Here is a 6,081-nt window from a genome sequence, read left to right on the forward strand (position 1 = left end):
TGGTGTCGGATCCTCATTTGCTGAGGAAAGGTAACGCATGGACCCGAGAGTCTTTGCGAGCAGATCCAGAGCATGTGCGATACATGGAGTAGTGACAAGGTCGTCAAGCGGATTTCCCTAAGTAAGGGAAGAGGAAGGTATGTTGGGGGCTAGTGCAGCATGTGTATACGATTGCAAGCGGAGAACTCGTGAGAATTGCTCTGAGAGTGAGAATGGGTCCCTCAGTCGTTCCGAAATGGATAAAGTGGGCTTTGGATCGGGGACCCGGTGATTCAGGGTTTCACAACCCTTATGGGTCGAGTGATCATTGAGATTTAGAGCAGAGTTGCATCTTGGGTAATCCTCGGTTGCAGGGAGTGGTGGACAGTACGGAGATCGTGCTTTAGTCGACAGAGCAGATGCAGCAGGTTAATCAGAGGGTAATGGTCGTCTAGAGTTGACAGGAAGGTTAAGCAGACAGACGCCGTTACGAGCATGTGTTCCAGGTCGGCGACTTCGTACTTCTAACGGTCTCTCCTTGGGAAGGGGTGATTCGGTTCAGGAAGAGGGGCAAGTTGGGGCCCCGATATGTTGGGCTTTTTCGTGAGAATGCGAGGGTAGGACGGGTGGCCTACTGTTTGGAGCTGCCAACGGAATTGGGATAGATCCATGACACTTTTTATGTGTCGCAATTGAAGAAGTGTATAGCAGATGAGTCAACAGTGGTTCCACTAGAGAACAATTAGGTGGATGCGAGCCTGTGTTACGCCGAGAGGCCAGTGGCCATCAGGGATCGGAAGATTAAGGGTCTGAGGAACAAGGAGGTACCTCTGGTATTGATTCAGTGGCAACCTCGGAAGAGATCGGAAGTGACTAGAGAAGCCGAAACGTGAGATGCGGGAGCAGCATCCAGAACTATTTGCAAAGTGAGACTTCGAGGGCGAAGTCTGATTCTAGTGGGGGAGAAGTGTAACAGCCCAAAATCTCAAGTATTGTTAAATTGCATTTTGGGGTGTTTTAAAGGGGAGACTCGGCGAGTTGGAGCCAGACTCGCCGAGTAGGGTCGCAGACTTGGTCGCGGGTTCGCGACTGGACTCGACGAGTCCAAATATGGACTCGGCGAGTCGATGCTGTTCAGCGGAAACCCTAGTCGTTCAGTTTTGGGTCGTATATAAGGGATCTTATGCCGTCATTGCTCGTCTTTTGGTCGATTGAGAAGAACCCTAAGCAGCTGTGGCATCTAGAGCAAGCTTGTAGGCCATTGGTGACCTTGAAGGAATTGTTGTGCAAGGAGGAGAAGGGTTTTGGCTAAAGTAACTGCAAGGGATTCGAGTTCTGAAGTTTGGGGACACAAAAGGTACATCATTCAGGTAATAGCTCAGATTACATCCTTCTGTGATTGATGTGTATATGGATTTAGGGTTTATGAAACCCATTTGATGAGTAGATGGATTATTACCTTGTTACCCAAACGAATATAAGCCTGTATTAGGACCCTTAGAGGTCCAGAAGGTCCCATGTTTGTGTATTCGGAAAAATACGTATCTCAGGAAGCAGTTTGATCGACTGCATGGCATGGAATCGCCGAGTCCGATGAGCAGACTCGGCGAGTAGCTTGAAGAATAACTGGGACTCGTCGAGTTGTTCTTCAGAGTCGGCGAGTGGAGTCGGGATGGCCCCGCGATTCTTCCAGGAGTAACTCGTCGAGTCAAGGAGGATACTCGACGAGTAGAAAGGGAAACTTAGAGGATTGGAGGACGACTAGACTCGCCGAGTCGCCTGAGTACTCGACGAGTCCGGCCGAGTTGACCATGGACTGTTGACCAGAGTTGACCTGTGTGACTTCTTAGGGTCAGTTAACGTGGAAGATAAAAGTATTAATAAGAGATATATTGTTATAGGGAGCTTGTAGCTCGGCGGATCAGGTGCAAGTGATTTCAGGAGTTGCTAACATCCAGCATCCGCGAGGTGAGTCTTCTCACTATACTGTACCCGGAAGGGTATCTATGTGTGACCGGAAGGTCGAATATGTTATGTGTTATATATATGTGATAATTGAAAAGGTAGTTGCTATGCATGCTATGTATGTTTATATGGGCCGGAAGGCAAAGTGTTATGTGACAGAAAGGTCAGGTATGATATATGATATATGTGCTTTATGTGTTAGAGTAAATGTACTATGTGCCGTATATGTTTTTGGGCTGGAAGGCAATATGTTATGGGCCGGAAGTCAATATGTTATGGGCCGGAAGGCAATGTACTATGGGCCGGAAGGCAACACGTTATGGGCGGGAAGGCGATTATCTCATGGGCCGGAAGGCATTGTGTAGTGGACCGGAAGGTCAGGGTCTGGAAAGGCGTATGTGCGTAAGGTGTATATTGGGGAACTCACTAAGCTTCGTGCTTACAGTGTTTTATGTATGTTGTTTTAGGTTCTTTCAGTAACGTGGGATGGCACCGGCTCGATTGTACACACCAGAGAAAGAGTTGTATTTTGGAGGATCCTGGTTTTCCATTCAAGTGAAAATGAAGCTATGTTTTGTAATTCAATTATGAATGAGATCTTAAACAAGTGTTTAATATTAAAAATGATTATTTTAAATGAAAATTTTGTCTTGAAATTTACGGTGTTACAAACGGGGTCAAAACTTTTTACCCGGGTGAAGTGGTTGAAAAGTAATATAACTCTATTAAGTTAAACGGGGTTAACACTTACAAGTTATAATTACTTATGATAATACCAAGACATATAAATAACTAGATATTTGTTTATTGACAACTCCAAACATTACAGAAAATAACATATAGTGACGCATTCCGTTAGTGAAGATGGGATTTGTAACGGCAATATATTTGGGGTTGTCACATCATCCCCCCGTTAGGGGAATTTCGTCCCGAAATTTAGAATTCATACAGATAAGAATTACAGTACTACTAAGCGAAGAGATGGGGATATTTGACTTTCATTTGGTCTTCGCGCTCCCAAGTGAATTCCGGTCCTCGCTTGGCGTTCCACCGAACTTTCACAATTAGGATGCGGCTTTGTTTTGTTCGTTTTACTTCCCGATCCATAATCTCCGCAGGCTCTTCCACGAAGTTGAGGCTCTCATTGACTTCAATCTCGTCGAGGGGAATTACGAGAGTCTCTTCGGACATGCATTTCTTCAAGTTTGAGACGTGGAAGGTAGGGTGTATGTTGCTTAGCTCACGAGGTAGGTTGAGTTTATAAGCTACGGGGCTGATTCTGGCGAGAATCTCAAAAGGCCCTATGTACCTTGGGTTCAGCTTTCCACGATTTCCAAAGTGTATCGTACCCTTCCAGGGCGAGACCTTCAACTGGACTCGATCTCCCACCTGGAATTCCAAGGGTTTTCTTCGTTTGTCGGCGTAGCTTTTCTGTCGATCCCTAGTGGCTTTTAGTCGTTCATGTATCTGTACAATCTTCTCGGTAGTCTCTCGGATGATCTCCAGACCAGTGAGGGCGCTGTCAGGAACTCGTCCTTTAGCTAGCTGAGTGTCACCCACCTCATCCCAGCACAGAGGGGATCTGCACTTCCGGCCGTAGAGGGCTTCGAATGGAGCTGCCTTGATGCTCGTATGATAACTATTATTGTAGGAAAACTCCACAAGAGGTAAGTGTGTGTCCCATGATTTGCCGAAGTCAATCATACAAGCTCGCAGCATATCTTCTAAGGTTTGGATCGTCCTCTCACTTTGTCCGTCGGTCTGCGGATGGTAGGCTATACTCATGTCCAGCCTCGTCCCTAGTGCCTTTTGCAATGATTGCCAAAACCTCGAGGTGAATCTACTATCTCTGTCTGAGATAATAGATATAGGGACGCCACGCAGTCGTACTATTTCTTTTATGTATGTTCTAGTGAGCTTCTCCATCTTATCCGTCTCCTTGATGGGTAGGAAGTGTGTGGACTTGGTTAACCTGTCGACAATGACCCAAATGGTATCTAACCCACCCGCTGTCTTGGGCAGTTTGGTTATAAAGTCCATTGTGATTCGCTCCCACTTCCATTCTGGTATCTCAGGTTGTTGGAGGAGTCCTGATGGTTTTTGATATTCGACCTTGACCTTCGCGCAAGTAAGGCACTTGTTCACAAAGGTAGCGATCTTCGCTTTCATGTTCGGCCACCAGTATAGCTTTTTGAGATCCAGATACATCTTATCTGAACCCGGGTGGATGGAGTAGCGAGTGTTGTGTGCTTCCCTCATAACCAAGTCTCTGAAACCTCCATGGCGTGGAGTCCAGATTCGGTCCATGAAGTAGTATGCTCCGTCACCCTTAACCTCCATATTTTTATCCATTCCGCGCAGGGATTCTCCCATCACGTTCTCAGGCTTTAAGGCTTCCAGCTGAGCCTCTTTGATCTGTGTGGATAGATGCGAATGGATAGTCATCGTCAACGACTTGGTCCTTCGACCGGTATACTCCTTCCTACTCAGTGCGTCTTCTACTACGGTGGCTTTTCCGGGGTGATATCTAATTTCACAGTCGTAATCGTTAAGTAGCTCGACCCATCGATGCTGCCTCATGTTGAGTTCTTTTTTGTTCAGTATGTGTTGGAGGCTTTTATGGTCAGTGTACACCACACTCTTTGTCCCATACAAGTAGTGTCTCCAGATTTTTAGTGCGAAGACTACCGCTCCTAACTCGAGGTCGTGAGTAGTGTAGTTTACTTCATGGGTCTTTATTTGCCTCGATGCATAGGCGATAACCTTACCTCGTTGCATTAAGACACAACCGAGCCCCTGATTGGATGCATCACAGTATACAACAACATCTTCTGTCCCTTCTGGAAGGGATAATACCGGTGCGGTGCATAGGGCTCGCTTCAGGGTCTGAAATGCCTTCTCCTGGTTCTCTTCCCAGTCGAATGATACACCCTTCTGTGTCAGCATAGTGAGAGGCTTCGCAATCCGAGAGAAGTTATGGATGAATCCGTGGTAGTAGCCAGCGAGGCCTAGAAATTGACGAATTTCCGTAGGCATCTTCGGTGCTGACCAGTTCTCAATAGCTTTAATTTTGAAGGGATCCACGTGGATTCCCTCTTCACTAACCACGTGACCTAAGAATTCAACTCTTCGGATCCAAAACTCGCACTTAGAGAACTTCGCATATAACTTTTCGGATCGCAACGTTTCCAGGACTCGTCGTAAATTATCCCTATGTTCTTCCTCGCTCCTAGAGTAGACGAGGATATCGTCAATGAAGACGATAACGAACTGATCCAGGTATGGACGACACACCCTATTCATCAAGTCCATGAATACTGCGGGGGCGTTAGTCAGTCCAAAGGGCATCACTACGAACTCAAAATTTCCGTAGCGGGTTCGGAAGGCTGTCTTCGGAACATCTTCCTCAAGCACCCGTAACTGATGATACCCGGACCTAAGATCAATCTTGGAGAAATAACTAGCTCCTTGTAGTTGGTCGAATAGATCGTCGATACGAGGGAGAGGGTAGCGATTTTTGACTGTGAGTTTATTGAGTTCCCTATAATCAATGCACATTCGAAACGATCCATCCTTCTTCTTCACGAACAAGACCGGAGCTCCCCAAGGTGAGAAGCTTGGTCTTATAAAACCCTTGTTGAGTAGTTCGTTGAGTTGACCGGATAGTTCTTGCATTTCGGTAGGCGCTAGACGATAGGGCGACTTAGCTACGGGGGTAGCTCCTGGGACTAAGTCGATTCTGAACTCAACCTGACGTTTGGGAGGTAGGACTGGAAGGTCCTCTGGGAAGACATCAGGGAAATCGCATACTACGAGAATGTATTTTGGATCTTTCGATTTCTGACTTGTGTCGACGACGTGAGCAAGGAAGGCGCGGTATTCCTTTCGTAAGTATTTCTGAGCCTGTATACTGGAGATGATATGAAGACTCGTACCTGGTTTATATCCATAGATCATTAGGGCTTCGGAATCCGAAGGGTTCAGGCGAAGGGCTTTCTCGTAGCATAGGATATCAGTGCGATGAAGACTCAACCAGTCCATACCAACAATAACATCTAAATTCTTGATTGAGACTGGTATAAGATCGATTGGAAATGAGTGATCGTCTAACGTGAGAGTGCAACCTATGTAGATTTC

Source organism: Lactuca saligna, chromosome 4 (genome assembly GCF_052625555.1).
Source record: "Lactuca saligna cultivar CGN05327 chromosome 4, ASM5262555v1, whole genome shotgun sequence".
Classification (NCBI taxonomy): Eukaryota; Viridiplantae; Streptophyta; class Magnoliopsida; order Asterales; family Asteraceae; genus Lactuca; species Lactuca saligna.